Source organism: Semicossyphus pulcher, unplaced genomic scaffold (genome assembly GCF_022749685.1).
Source record: "Semicossyphus pulcher isolate SPU_LCO1_2020_fin unplaced genomic scaffold, fSemPul1.0.p SCAF_15, whole genome shotgun sequence".
NCBI classification, from domain to species: domain Eukaryota; kingdom Metazoa; phylum Chordata; class Actinopteri; order Labriformes; family Labridae; genus Semicossyphus; species Semicossyphus pulcher.
Window position 1 is genome coordinate 21760326 of NW_027211659.1, and position 16225 is coordinate 21776550.

General features: G+C 38.0%; 1 pseudogene; it reads left to right on the forward strand.

Annotated features, from left to right (window-relative positions):
• The first annotated feature begins 802 nt into the window (after positions 1-802).
• LOC138592507 (alpha-1,6-mannosylglycoprotein 6-beta-N-acetylglucosaminyltransferase A-like) lies at positions 803-16225 on the forward strand (annotated as a pseudogene).

Genomic DNA, 16225 nt, shown 5'->3' on the forward strand with positions numbered 1-16225 from the left:
AGACAGAACCATAAATACACTGACTGAGGCGAGATTGAATAGAAAGGACAAACATTATTATTTACATGGACAAGAAAAAAGGAAGTGAGGTGACTCAGAGGAAACAAGCTGGTCTTGAAAGCCGTAGAAACATGCTTACTGTGGTGATTGAGACTGCAGCTATGCAGGCAAACTGGTTGGCAAACTGGTTGTATCAGTGAAGTGGAGAATGGCAGTGCATCTAAGGAGTTTTACTTTGTGCGGTCTCTTTGCACATGCCTGGAAACAGTCTATAGGCAGCTGCTTTATTCTGAAGGAAATGGGATTTACATAGAAATCACAAAATAATCCAGTGTGTCCATTTGGTTGAAGGATTGCCTCATTTAAGGGTAAGTGTTTGAGTTCCTCATTTTTGCGTGGTAGAGCTGTCAGTGTGTTATAATGAATTAGAAAAGCAGACAATAACTGGATTTATTGTTGTGTGTTATGGTAAATAAAGTGGGGAGTTAGCAAGAAGAAGTTTTCTAGCGTTGTGCATTATCACATCATCCTAGTTATTTATGCTTCCCGTATGTTGTGTGTTAAGCTGATTTAGGGATTTAAACAAGAACGAGCCATCAACAACATCAATCAATACCTTCCTAAGTGTTCCTTATCTCTCTCTGTCAGACACATCTGAAACATTCCTTCACACGTCTCACTACTGAACTTTAAATTTGTGTTAAGGAAACATTACATTTAAATTTGAATTAATCAGTTAAAGAGTGACAGCCATGCTCACAAAAATCCAACTCTATTGCATCAGGCTGATCACGTTTGAATCATGAGGAAACTGACACCCACCCTGCGGAAGACCTTGTGTGTGTTACTGGGAATCGGCTTCATCTGGTGTCTGACTGTCCCATATTTCATCCTGGTCTGTATCTTTGCTCATTCATTTAGCTCATTGAATTAATTACTTATAGAGCAGTTCTTGCAAAGTTATTTTCCAGAGGCAGCAAATCGTGACATGAAAAGACATGAAATTAATTTAATTAATTTTAAGGTACAATCAAATGTAGTTTCATTAATAAAATACAGTGTGATCAAAAACGTCGCTGATCCTGAGCTTCTCATAAATTGGGAAATAATCCATACATTTTTTTAGTCCAGGTACAGCAAATTACTCACATACTGTAAAACATCAGCGATTTAAGATCAAAAAAGCCTTTTGTTCCCTGCTTATTGTCATGTAATGCTGTGTTTTACTTGACAAGGGCATCAGTGATAGCGATCTGAACAGACCGAGGCAGGACGGCAAAGTGTGGAGGGAAACAAGCAGGGGTAAAGGTGAGTTGAGGGCACTGATCATGGTGGAGAAGATAAGGATTAAGTGGGGGGTAAAAGTCTTGACGCTTAATGTAAAAAATAATGTCAGCGAGCCTCAAACCTTTTGGCTCCATTCAGTAGAGCTACTTCAAACGGAAACAATAAACCGTCTTCCTTTTAAAGTGCAAAGTGGAGGGCAATTAAGGTAATCGTGGGTAAGGTTCTGTGAATTTGCCGGAGTGCAGTAATGGTAACATTATTCTGCTTTCCTTCTCTCCCTGAACTCCATTTTCATCTGCTCTTTTCTGTCCTAGACATAATGAAGAAAGTCACAAAGTTTGTGGATGATCTCCTGAATATTATAAAACCATCTGACTGTAAGCAAACTCTCCAGATCTTTTCCTTACTGCAAATATCATATAATTACTGTATCCAAACATGTATTTTCATTGAAGTAACACTAGATCTAATTAAAAGTGAAATGAATAAAAATTGTGTAATATGGCCGATTGCCTTAACAGCTCTTTTCAAATACAAGCCTCTTGAAATTTGTTCAAAGCAGAGGAATAATTTGTCAAATTAACATTTGAAACGTCCTCCCTCAGTCTCTCCTCCTCCTCCTTTGAAGGACTACAAACAAGAATTTGCTGCTCTCCAGATTAAAATGGATGCAGAGAAAGAGAAAGGACAAATGAAGGATGAGATGATCAAGGAGCTGCGTTCTGACAAAGTCCAACTGCAGCAGCAGGTGGTTCATCTGGAGGAACTCTTAAAGCTACAGGCACAGAAGGAGGAGGAGAAAAAAGTCCAACAGGTCAAATCTGGTAAAATTACTCTTCATCTAATTCAGAGCAGAACATTACAGTATGCAGAGTTTTACTGATTTGACATGGAGAAACAGTTGTAGTAAAAAGCAGTGACAGTCATAAAGCAATTAATGATTCATTCAGCTGGGCCAACCAGTCCCAGAAAGGTTATATTAAGTCATATTAAAGTACTGTATATAACTTCAATGGTATTACCTGCTAGTTATTTAAAATGAGTGAGCAGGATGATTCATCATCCTTTTGGGATTTGTTAGAAATAAGAAAAGTATAGAATCCCACAATTATTCTGTAAAATATCTTCTCTCACAAATTGGATTCCCAACAAGAAAAATATATCACATTCTATGCGATGAAAGAAGACTTGTAGAGGATTTCATGTCAATATGTTCTGCTCTTTTTCTGTCAGGGTGGACAGTGGCATAAAACAACTGAACTGCATCCACCAAGCACATTGATAGATGGTCATTGTAGCAGTCTCTTCAATGGTATCACGCTAGCCTGTTAGACAAGGTAAAAGTCAACCGAGGCATTAAAGTGAGAACTGAACAGGTGCTTTAATATTTAATAAAATAAAAACAAAACAAAAAAACAGTCAGGCTTGCTCTGCAGGGTTATTTGAAGCACAGCCATCTCTATGTCTTTAAACCTTTGTAGACTCAGAGAAACAGACTGCACTACTTACCGTAAGTCTTATGTACACCTGGCATTGCTAATGCATGCTGGGTTATCTGATCACAAGCGGAAAGCTCAAAGTAAGGTATAGTGCACATGTTAATGCTAGGTGAAACTAGGGATTGCTTAGACAAAGGTTTTACATTTTTTTTGTGCAGGAATAAGCTTTAATGCTCCTGCCTTGCATTTTCTTGAAACTAGATCCTACAAAGGAGCTCCTTGACAAACCTGCTCACTATTCAACAAACGTCTTTTCAAGGGCTTTAACAGCCCGTTAAAAGGACATTATTCATACGTGTCAAGATGGCTGGATCAATTATACAAAAGGAAAAGATGAAACGTCTTTACTAAGCAGCTGGTAAATATATGAAGGTTGTCTGAGTGCTTATCAAGAGTTATGTAAGGGATAAAGTACAGTGAGCAGCTTGTTATTGCGGAATGGAACCCCAATAGGGTGAGCAGGACTTGTCAAACCCTTCGCGATAACAACCTGCTCACTATACATTATCCCGTTTATTACACAGCTATTTAATAACTAATTCAATTTGACACAAATGATGATTTGGAAATTATTTTATTAATTTAAAAAATATTATCTTTCTGCTTTTCTATTTCAAAAATAGCCATTTACACTCACAGTGAGAGCTGCGCCCATAGCAATGGTTAACTCTAGCCTTCATAAAATGAGCTAACCGAGCTGTTATTACTCACATTAAAATGAGCTAAACCAGCTGTTATTACTCACATTAAAATGAGCCGGTTAACCTAGCTGTTATTACACACATTAAAATGAGCTAACCAAGCTGTTACTCACATTAAAATTAGCTATTTACAATCTTGGCAGTTTTCTTCTTCTTCATTTATATTCCATTCAGCTGGAAGTTAAAGAATCTCTACACTTTGTGTGCGGTCGTCTTTCAATCGGAAGGTCGGAGGTTCGATCCCCAGCTCCCTCAGGCTACATGTCGAAGTGTCCTTGGGCAAGACACTGAACCCCAAATTGCTCCCGGTGGCATAGCCAAAGGGTATGAATGTGTTATCTGATTGACAGTTGGGCACTTTACGTAGCAGCCTCTGCCATCAGTGTGTGAATGGGTGAATGTGATATATAGTGTAAAAAGCAGCTTTGAGTGGTCGCAAAGACTAGGAAAGCGCTATATAAGTACAGTCCATTTACCATTTACTTGATGATTTTCTTCTGATTTTATCAGTGTTAATACATTTTAAGGAATAGAGCATCTCTGAGCATCTCCAGTACAAGTGCTGTTGTTTGTGTGTTCCTTAGATGATCAAATCACAGAGGATCAAAATTGCCCATTCCCACCCATGGATGGATACCCAGAGTGTAAGGGGAAATTGAAGGTAAGACATTTCTAAATCATAAAATATCATAATATTATTAACATGTCAGGTAAAGTTTGCTGTGAATACTTTTTAAGCCCTTCATTGTCAGGTTTTGTGTGTCACTTGAACCATGTAAAGCATTTTTTGATTTGATTTTTTGACTATGCACATGTATATTTTGTCGTTCATCTAGTGGATGAAGGGAATGTGGAAGACTGACTCTTGTTACAGCATCTATGGGGTGAATGAGTCTCTGTGCTCTGTCTATACCTACCTCAGTGAGGTACGTTGGTGGTTTCTATCTCTTATATTACTCTGTTATTGCCCAGTGCATGTCATAACATACAGAAAATTGCTCAATTTTAGAAATGCACAAAGAAATGCACTGTTGTAACTGGCCTTTTTTCCTTTCTGTGTTATGTTAAGATAGAGACCTGGTGTCCTCTACTTCCAGGTCGAGTGAAACGTACAGCTCCAGTGGAACACTCTGAGGTAAAGGTAAAGGCCTGGGGTCCGTTTCACAAAGCAGGCTCAACAAACTCTGAGTCTAACCCTGAACTCTGAGTTGATCTACTCTGAGATAGGAAATTCTGAGTTTTCGGTTCCAGAACAGCTGATCAGAGTTAGTTCAATCAACTCTGAGTAGGTTCGGCCAGAGTTAAGTGCGTGCACGCTGACTATAAAAAGCCAGCCTTAATGGAGCCCCGATACCACGATTCACCATGGCAACGGTACACAAAAAGAGGTCCTCCTACGTCACACCAGTGGAGCTCGAAATCCTTACGCAGACGTTCAGCGAATAAGAGCATGTTTTTAGAAAAAGAAAGTAACACGGCTGCAGCTGCAAAAGAGAGAGAAGCGGCGTGGGAAGAAACTGCTGCTCGAGTAAATTTTCAAGTTTGAACTGGTCTATTTATTTAATACTTAATCACGACCGGAAGCTAAAATGTATATTCATTTAGGAGCAATCCAGAGGGAAAAACTTACATGGAAGCAGTTAAAAATAAAATACCAGAACATCATTCAAAGGTACGGCTCAGGCAGAACAGGCCCATGGCTGAACCTCACTTCAGTCATAATTTAAATATTAAACTAATTAAATATAATTCAGTGGCTAATGTGCATTAGCTTTATCCCTAACATGATGCTGACTTCACATACATTATAATTTGTGTTGATTAAACTGAATTGTGTTAGTTTAAAAAAAAAGAAATCCAATAACTTACGGCGTCTTGTTTAAGTGCTCTCGGCAGTGGTGGTGGAAAATCTAAAAATGATGACTTTGACACAGATTTCTCTTTTGATTATTTTATTTTATTATAATCATAAAAGACTTTTACAAAGGGCTCAGAGCACCACAGAGATGTAACTTTTTTTTAATTCGGTAACCGCTCAAACACGCGTGTGAGACGGGCTAAATGAATGAGGAAGTCGAATGAGGGTTTTATATTCTAGAGGGAGGAGACAGAGTGAAACTAACAAGGTTAGGTTCACAGACTCAGTTACCATAGTAACCAACTCAGAGTTAAAGTTACCTCTCTTTCCGAAATGGCAAACCCGAGGTTTCCCTCATTTCAGGGTTAACAAACTTGGGGTTTTCACTAAACCCGCTTTCTGAAACGGATCCCAGATAATGTAGGAAAGCATGTTATTTGTTGTTATAATGTGTATTGTGAGGTGTATAACCTTCACAATCCTGCTTCACTAATATACTGTTTTTTTTTTCTTTATAGCAGTACAGTTTTACATTTGTTTCCTACATAACCTGATCTTTATTATGCTATCACTTGAATGTCTATATTGGAGTTGGCTTTTAAGGTCAGAAACACCAGAATATTTTGAATGGAAAATTTCTCTGTTTAATTTTTAAAGTGTAAGCTAGTCAGGATAGGGAGTGGAGACTGTCATAAGTGACATAAATGTCTGTAGTGACATTGGTTGTTTTACATGACCCTTATAAGCCCAGTTGGAAAGAGCAAATCTTTAATTTAGCAGGGCTAAAAGGCTAAGACTTATTTAAGACTTACTTAAGAAGAGATATTGACATCCACAAAATGATAAATGTTCTCAAATAAACTCTATGTTGTCTTTATTTTTCCAGATGGGGTCAGACCCTGCAGTGGTACGAGACAGTCTAACAGGTTTATATCCAGCTCTGGAAAACAGAGCCCAGTACCGTTGGATTTACCAAAGAATTCGCAGTATGGAAGAGATTTGGGTTGAGGCAGGACGATCTCTTTCATCCAAATACAACCTCATAGAGCGGAAAGTAAAGCAGGTAGTGTCCCTTCCCATGTTTTTTATTGAAAGAATCGACAGTTCAAAAACAATATTGAACGTAAATGTTGCAATTAGATGCAGACTACTGTGGCATAAGATGGCTGAGAGCATCCAACCTCATACATACCATACACAAAAAGGATGCTAACTGAATTAAACCACAGCTGAAGTTCAACGCAGTGTTCATATCCAGAGAGACACTTCTTTTTAGCCATATGTTACTGTAACACTTTTATTTTCAAGGTCAGTGCAAAAGCAGTACATTCAAAAGATGTACCATTCATGCTTAGGCAAGGCAAGGCACCTTTATTTAAGGCAAAGGTGTTCAAAACAATGCAAAGTATAAACCCTAATAAGCAATACAAACCAGAAACAAATAATTTAAGATAGATCAAAGACAAATGAAAGTGGCAAAAGTGTTGGTGCATTTTAAAATCATCAGGTAATTGGTTCCATTTGTGTGCGGCATAGTAGCTTAAATTAACATAAAAAAGGGTCCTGACTTAAATAACCAATAGCAAACTCATTTCCCAAGTTCGTACTGGGTTTATATTTTCAAGGCGATTAAAAAAATATTTTCCTACAAGGTTGCTGAGTGGGTTATAAACTAGTAACAGCATTATAAAACCTAATCTGTAAGTAATCCTTGTTAGATCTTTGGCAGCAGTGTGCTGAATGAGCTGAAGTATGTCTAATCACTTTGGGAAATCCAGACAAAACACTGACAGGAGTGTAGTCAACACTGCTGGAAATAAAGGCATGAATGAGTTTGTCAGACTCTTGTCTCTGATTTGTGCTGATAAAAACAAAATAATGATGTAGTTTCTTTGACGTGGCCCCTGGAGCTCAGATCCTTGCTGTCAAATGCAAATGATTTCTATGTCTTTGTTTCATTGAAGGGATTAAATTCCATTTGGTTGTTTGTGATTCTAGCATACCCTAGTCACTTGTTTAAAAAGTTTTTTAAAAAAGTAAATCAGAGTGTCTCCACATGTTATGGAGGTCCCCTCAGATTTATGGTCACAAGTGGCAACAACATAGCCTTGGATATGCACTGTGCCAGATAATCTCAGCCATTGTTCCAGGTAGTAGTTAGTACTTCATAGGCCACAGTATAAAAGGCTAAATTAAAATCAAACGGCACTAAAAACGGATGTTTTACCTTGCCCCGTATTCAGACAAATATAATGTCAGAGATTTATTATTTATTTATATAAATTAAATCAGCTTTTTCAAAATGTTTTCAAATAAATTGAAGTATAGAGAATGTTTTGTGATTATTCAATTCTGAAATACCACTCTGACATCAATTAACTCCAGAGATGGTCATGGCCATGACTGATTTAACATTGATTATAGCAGAGAGAGTATAAAGATCATTATACATACTCTACCAGTCTAGCTTGATATGTATCATACTGCTATTTCAATGTGACATGAGCAGTTTTATAAAAGGCACATGGGACGGACACATTTTAATATTTCATAAGAAAGTGCTTTTAGAGCTGGCTGCCTCCCACTCACCTTAAAGTTGGTTCTGATTTCAGTAATACATAACACAGGAAAAAAAACTGAAAGGAATTATTTCTTAAACCCAGAAAAGAACTGCTAAAAGTATGTCTCAGGGATCGGAAAGAACTAAAGAGGGTACATTGGCCTTCCATTTCATTAGAATGGTACTTAGGTTTGTCTGTGTAGGAAATGAGTTATCATTGACCACTCTTTTATTGAATGTACAAAAATCTTTAGGACCAAATGGCCATCTGAAATAAAAAGATTTGCTTTTTTAAGAAATTAAAACGTTTTTTTAATTAATCTGTGATCCAAGGGCTGAAATATTAGCAAATAATGTGCTGTCAGCTCTGTTTTCTTCTAAAAGGAACTCATTAAGAATGTCCTCTGTCACCTTATTGTGTACTGGTTGAAAAAAACAGTTTGAAATACAAGAAAGAGGACACTTGAGGTTGCCCCTTTTCATCGGACTCGCACCCTTCCCTCACAGGTCCTGGTGCATCCCGGTGCGGTGACGGATGAATCTAATCTTAAAATAGCAGAGACTGCGTTCAGTGGGGGCCCCCTTGGAGAACTAGTCCAGTGGAGTGACCTCATCTCCACCCTTTATATGCTGGGTCACCAAGTTCACCTTTCTGCTTCACTACTTGACCTCAAGGAGTGAGTATGCAATCAACAAATCTTTTGTTGCAGACCGCTTACTGTAAGGATGACTGGTGTTGTTGCCTAGAGGTGAATAGAATAGTAATAGACAAATCCAACACTTTAATACGATTAATTATGTTTAAAGAATAGCATCATATAAATCATACCACATGCTCTAGAGACAATTTTAAGTAATATACCATATAATTCCCCTCATTCAAATTTTATGTTATAATATCTGTATTTTTGTGTGTCCTCTCTCTCTCTGTCTCTAGTTTTTTAGGGGTTAAAAGCAGCTGCCCACCTCGTCATTCAAAGGTGGAACCAAGTTTGATCTATACAGACATCATTGGCCTGATACAGATTCAGGCAGTACTAAAGGCATCTTGGACCAAATATAAGTGAGTGTGAGGATCATGGCCCCAACATTATTTTTAAGCATGTTTTTGACCTGTAAGAGTATGGACATACTGCACTGTATGCATGTAATGTGTGTATGGTGTGTTATTTCAACATTCAAAAGCTGACACATGCAGCACAAGGTAGTGATAATGATGACTCAGTGATGACTTATTGCAAGTATAAAGACCAGCTCCAGTCATGTTTTAAGACATATAAAATGTTGTGTTTGAAATAATAATATATATAATATATATGAAATGTTGCAAATGCAGCAAAATACATTTAATTACCTTGTCAAAATCAGAATCTGCGTATGGCTGGCTGTTCATAGGCCAAAATGGATAAGTGATTTGAATAATCTTGGATCCTTCGTTTGCAATTACGTCGTTATTTGAATACCAAGCAAATGCTGCAATACATATGTTGCAAATGGCACATGTTTGTGGAACTCCCGCACACTGTCCAACTTGCTCCTGATGAAGGTGCTGGACCTTCGTCGGGAAAATGCCTGATGAAGGTCGAGCACCGAAATGTTGCAAGCAAATAAATCTATTTTCTGCAAGTTGGACAGTGTGCGGGAGTTTAAAAAGTTTTAAAAAGACTTGGAGCCAAGATAAAATAAATTACAGTTTAAAGTTACAGTGTAAAATGATCTGAAAAGATATCAGAAGAGACAGCCAGGAAATAAAGAACTAAAGTCTGTGGGTTATTATGCTGCCACAGACAAAAAAGAAAGTGTAGCAATTTGGATACGATATTCACTAAAAGAGGGGATTGGGTGTATCTAAATCAAAACATGTTGGGTGCAATTACATTGACAAAGAAAACTTCTGCTCGTATAAAGAAATCATGTGATTTCACCAAGTAGACAGGAATGTTTGAAACCTTAGAAGAAAGAGTGGGTGGAAGATGGTCGTGACATAAAGGAGGGTGATGAAAGATCAGAGGATACAGGGTAAGAGAAGACTGAAAGGAGGAAAAGGTCATCGATCATGTTCTTTGTGTCACGTTTAAGCAAACGAATACAGGAGGGCAGAAAACACGAGGGAGGGTAGATGACAAAGTACATTATAGATACATTTTCTTTTGGTTGTTAGGCTGTAACTCAGATTTCAATCAAGTGTGGTTTGTAATGTGTCACAAAGATGTAATCTTTAATTGGATTTATTCATGTAAGAGGAATAATGTATGGATTAGGAACAGCATGCTGCTGCACCCTATATGCTGACATTAAGTCTTTTGGGCTTGTGAATGTAAATGCCCTTTTGTCCCCTGAGAATGTGAGCAGATGAAGTGTAGGATTTTGCTTCAGGGCACATTCCAGCATCTTATATTATAAGACATTAACTTGAACTTATTCGTTCGTTTTTTAGCTCCACTTTTTATCCCAGTCAAAGCGACAGATAGCTGCCATGGTACTTTCTCATGTTTCACATACTGAAATCTTTAAGAAACCCTACATACAGTATTAAAATGACAACTGTCAGCCTTAGCTACATTGTGTGGGAAAATGCTATCACGACAGTTGTACATATTGATACATTATGCACTATAAAACCAAAAAGCACCATCTCATTATTTGAGGCTTCTTAGTTCTGACTTTGGGCCACACTTTTGCAGAAGACTCTTTGAGATGTAACATTACAACACCTCGAGGCACAAAGAAGATCCATAGAGAAATGGTTTTCAGCTATGGTGTGGGAGTACTTGAGTGGCCTAAAAGCCATCGAAAATCTTGTGGGAAGCCTGAATATTTACGATTATATGCCCAACAATCAGACGGTGTAATGTTCAGGCGACCACATGGGTATTGGCTTCTTGTGTATGTCTTACTCTACGCCAGAGCGGTTTTACCGACTTAGGTAGAGCTTATTATGGGTAAAATCCCTGTTTGGTTATAAAAACATGCGTATTTGTAAATTTTACCACAAAAAATACATGTATGATATGTGTATGAATGTGTTTGTGAGTGTAACTTTGAACCTCTGTCTGTCAATCAGGTGTATTATTCGTGTGTTGGACTCTTTTGGCACTGAGCCAGACTTCAATCATGCGGCCTGGGCCAAAAAGCAGAACCTTAAGAGTCCTTTTGGAAGCCTCAACCTGATCCCAAAGCAGTTCTACACCATGTTCCGTATGTTTCTTTTTCTCTGTCTTATGTAACAGCTAATATTGCGATGCACACGTTTGATCTAAAAGAACAGAAATGGCTACTTTTAAAGTTGAATAAAAAACACTGTGTGTTGATCGTTAAAACTCGTTAAATAAAATAATAACTGGAAGATTTTCAATACACTTTACTGTCAAGCTTCTTTTTTGTATTTATCTAAATGAATGTGCTTTTTTTAATCTTGTGTACAGCTCACACACCAGACAACACATTCCTGGGCTTTGTGGTGCAGCACCAGCTGAGCACTAAAGAAACAGAGCAGCTCAAGTCCACCACAAGACGAAACCAGGCGCTCGTGTACGGCAAGAGTGCCACGTTCTGGGAGGTAACAATGGAAAAGCAGTTTAATTGCCAGAGAAAACAGTTTGCCTTAATAATTGGAAGTGTGGTTAGAAAAAAATATTTCCTGATGGCACATTGATTCGTGAAAGTATTGAAGAAGTACACAGGTTTGTTTTTTAAGGTAGCTATAGAGAAAAAAAGGTTCCTTTAAGAGTATAAAACGTGGACGACACTCTAAATTAAAGAAAACATTTGTGAATGCTCCCTCTTTTTCCTTTTGAACTTTTTGAAAACTGTTTTTATTGTCTGTAGTAGTGTTTAGTAGTGGTTTGGTCCCCCTTCATGTCGACATCCCCATCAGATACACACTTTAACAGAACAGAACAAAACAGATGTGTGATTTATGTCATGTTCATTGATTTTCCAGCGAGTCATGTATTGTTTGCTCTGCTGTTACTCTGCAGGGTAAAGAGGCTTATCTGGATGTAATCCACAGATATTTAGAGATCCACGGTACGGTTGATAACAGCACTCTGATTCCAAGCTATGTGAAGAACCACGGCATTATCAAAGGCACTGAGGTGCAGACCCTGCTGAGGCAGAGCAAGGTGAGTGTGTGACGGATCAAAGTCAGTCAATTCACAGTTGACACATTTACACATATTACAAAACACAATCATAGCCCTGTGATTGACTAGCGATCAGTCCAGGGTATACTGTGCCTCTCGCCGAATTGCAGCTGTGATTGGCTGCAGCCCCCCGCGGTCCTGAACAGGATCAGCAGAATAGATAATGGATGGCTGGATGGATATGCATATTTGCACCTTACTGTTTGCACTAACTCTGCTCATCTTGTTAAATCTGCACTACCTCCATACAGCCACGGCTGTATTTAACAAAGAAAAATGAGTCTCTTTTGTTGCGGATGTTGTGACAGATGTGTCATGTCATATGCTGTGTAAGCCACTGAATAGCTAACATTCCGTCGGGGTCGATAAAGTATCTATCTTTCTTTTACGTGTAGAGAACTAATACATTGGTGACACATCGCCCTTTAATTGACGCTGGTTTTTCATCCTGATTTAGAGTCCCATTATAATGGGGAAAAAAACTGAATTCCTTCTTTTTTTATTACTACTATTTTTATTTTCTCATGACCTTATCAATACCAAATGTGTAGAGAACTATTACAGCGGTAAGCTTTGTCTTTGACACTTTCTCCTGGACTAGTTATGTGATGCCCATCGTTAAAGGGTGTTACAGACAGGTTGTAAATTTTTTGGTTTTATTGCATAGTAAAAATAAAGGATCCCAAGAAACTTCAGAACGTTCTGTTTCAGAAAGTATATCTGTTCCTAAACTTTCATGTAGACATGAGTTTGAAGCAATGCATGCTGGTCCGAATAATCTTTTATTTAGCAGAACCTTCACGAGGGTTAAGCACTATTACCGAACTATAAAAATGACAATTGGAAATGTAGCTCTTTCAAAACGCTTTAAAGAAACTGTTCAATACAGGGCATCCATTCATCCATTATAATGTATCTTTTATGAGAAAATCCCTGAATAGGATTAGTTTTATTTAGATTTTTTTTAGTCTTAGAGAGATTCAAGGCATTTTGTGACGAATATATGACGTGAATGAAATGGAGATGCATAATGGTTTGTAGAGGACCTTTGATTACAATGTAAATTCATTACGAATTACAATTTCATTATGATCTTAATGATCCTGCAATGTATTCAATCAGTTAAATGTGTTTGTGTTCTATAATTTTGTCTGATTTACATAATCACATGAAGTATAGCTGAAGCACTTTCTCCTGTAGGCCTGAAGAGCAGCCCTTGCACTGGGGACAAATGATGGGACTCTTAATAAATGAACAATAATCTAAATAGACTTACTGGAAATTTGCAGGGTAGCAGTACCTTAGGTCATATAAACTGCTGTGATTGCTGAGGCCTCTGTCACCTCAAACTAGTACTGTACTAGTACAGAATTGTTTTCTGTGGAAAACCTATGAAACATATTCTCAGTTCAAAGTTATGTTCATAAAAACCTCTTACCAAAGTAAAGATGCTGATGTACGTGATGAAATAATGTTAAGTGCTCTTTTTATAGCTGACATAAAGGGCTGAACAAAACAAAGGTCCTCAACAATAGCAGCTATTCTGTATATGCTGTATACATTGTGCAATGCTCATCACACTAAATGACATGTGTTTGTGAAAATTATAGATCTTTTTTTGTCTTTTCCCTTTTATTCAAGTTGATGTTTGGTCATTTTGAGATGTATTTTTTTAAGTGAGCATCCACACAAGTTTCAAATGACATCCTTCCTCATGTATGATATAATAACAGACTGTTGGAGCAGATCTGAATTTATCGTTTATTGTTGTTGGCTGACACCATGTGGTGACAGGGAAGAGGTGCATGTGGTTATTCAGTATATCTTCATGTGTGCTGTTTCGTGTGTGTTGTAGGTTTTCGTGGGACTGTCTTTTCCGTATGAAGGCCCCGCGCCGTTGGAGGCCTTAGCCAATGGCTGTGCTTTCTTGAATCCAAGGTTACATCCTCCGCTGAGCAGCCTGAACTCGCAGTTCTTCAGTGGAAAACCCAACATCAGAGAGGTCAGGGGTCATATTCAAAAGAGAAGCACTTGCCTGGATCTGATAATCAATTGAAACAATATGAAATGTGTAGAACCTCACACACTTGTTTTTAAACCTCAATCAAATAAACAAGTAATGGAATAATGGGCCTGTTGATCAATTGGCAAAATCAAGACCCCTGTCATTACCATGATATAAGAGTTATACTGTCTCTTTTTATTTCATTGTATGTGTATTGGTGTTGCAGGTGACATCCCAGCATCCCTATGCAGAGGCCATTGGAGAGCCTTATGTTTGGTTGGTAGATATGCACAACTCCACAGATGTAGAAAGAGCTCTCACTGCCATCCTCAATCAGACTGTAAGTACCTTCTAAGTATGGTGTCAAATCTATTCCAACGAGCTGCAAACAGAGCTGCATTTTTTTCTGTTATTATATCAACGGTTGTAGTTTTTGCTATACATTTCAGATTGAGCCGTACCTACCCTATGAGTTTACCTGTGAGGGGATGCTCCAGAGGGTCAACGTCCTGATTGAAAAACAGGTTGGAAAAATGTTGATTTGGAAAGGGATTAGATCTGTTAAAAGAAAAAGGAATTTTGGCTTGTTCCCTCTTTTAATCTTGTTTTAATTTTCTCATCAGGATTTCTGTGACGTAACTGCGATCTGGCCCCCACTGAGCGCGCTCCAGGTCATAGCGGCAGAGGTGGGCACTTCCTGTAAACAGGCCTGTCAGAAAGCAGGGCTGATCTGTGAACCGGCATTCTTCCCTTACCTTAATAACTTTGATAATCTCCTCAGGTAAATACATACATATTACTCATATATTATATCATATTTTGCAACATTAACATGTAGTGTATGCTCTAGTCACATTTTTTTTATCCCACAAAGAACTAAAACAGGATGTAATCTTTCTAAAACATTCTAGCCAACAGCTACAAATTAGAAACAAAACTCAGGTATTCTCTTACATTGAGAAGTCAAGAAAAAATGTATTTATGTATCAAAGAGCTCACAGCATACATAAAAAGAATTTTCACCACTAAATTACATTGAGCCAATTTCACCCATTTAGGCTGATGTAGTTGTAAATGTTGTGTATTAAAAAATGATAATTTTGAGTCTGGGCTTCCAGGCGGATTTTATTCTAAGGCTATGTACCAGTCCTCATATCTAGGGTTGGCAGATGGTAACCCAGCAATGACCCCGATCACACATAACTTCTGTAATATATTTTAATAAAATAATTTGAATGGTGGAGCATGTTCTAATGACTAGAAAACCTGTATGTCAGAGCAGCCTTCTGAATTCTGCAGTACTTGTTAGAGATCAGTCACTGAACTACTGAGATGTTGATTCAGGAGCGACCTGGCTGACGCACTTGACTGCGGTTTGCAGTTACCTCTAGCAGATGATGTATTTGAGTTGAAACAGATAGCAGCCAGACCAGATTGTGGAAAAATGTGTTCATTTATTTTTCATTGGTAAGGGGCCATGGCAGATACAATCCAACAACAGTAACAAAGCCCTCAGGGTACAACAGTCAAAACCTGTATGCCCTTCCAGAATCACACACCTAACCTGACAGTGCTCTTCTTTACCGTTTATACCCTCAGTACCAACAAATCATTACAACAAAAAACACTCCAATTTGGCTCTTACAGTACTTGAATTTATAGCCACTATGATTGTGTAATTTAAATCCTCCATCACAATTTAAATGACGTTTAATGACTTTATAATTTGATATTCTTCTGTTGATTTCTTCTCCTTTTTGTTTTGATTTTTCAGCTACAACGTAGAATGTCAAACATCAGAGCTTTCTGACAGTCAGTTGGTGTTTCCAGCCTTCAATTTCAACAACAGCAGCAAACACTGTCTGTTCCAGTCTGATCCGCTGCTCTTCAGCTGTGTGAGATCAGACCAGTCTTTGATTCGCATCTGCCCCTGTAGAGACTACATCAAGGACCAGATAGCTTTATGCAAGGCGTGTACCTAACTGCTGGATGGAAAACAATGTACCTTCTCTACACTTAAGAACAATTCAGGGATCAAAGGAAAATCATCCCTTGAATACTGGCCATCAAAGATGCTTCCTGGAACAAGTCTTCAGGTTTGATTCTTGGCCTTGTTCTCGGATGGAGTTTGCATGTTTACTCAAGTGATTTGATTGAGATCACATGTATT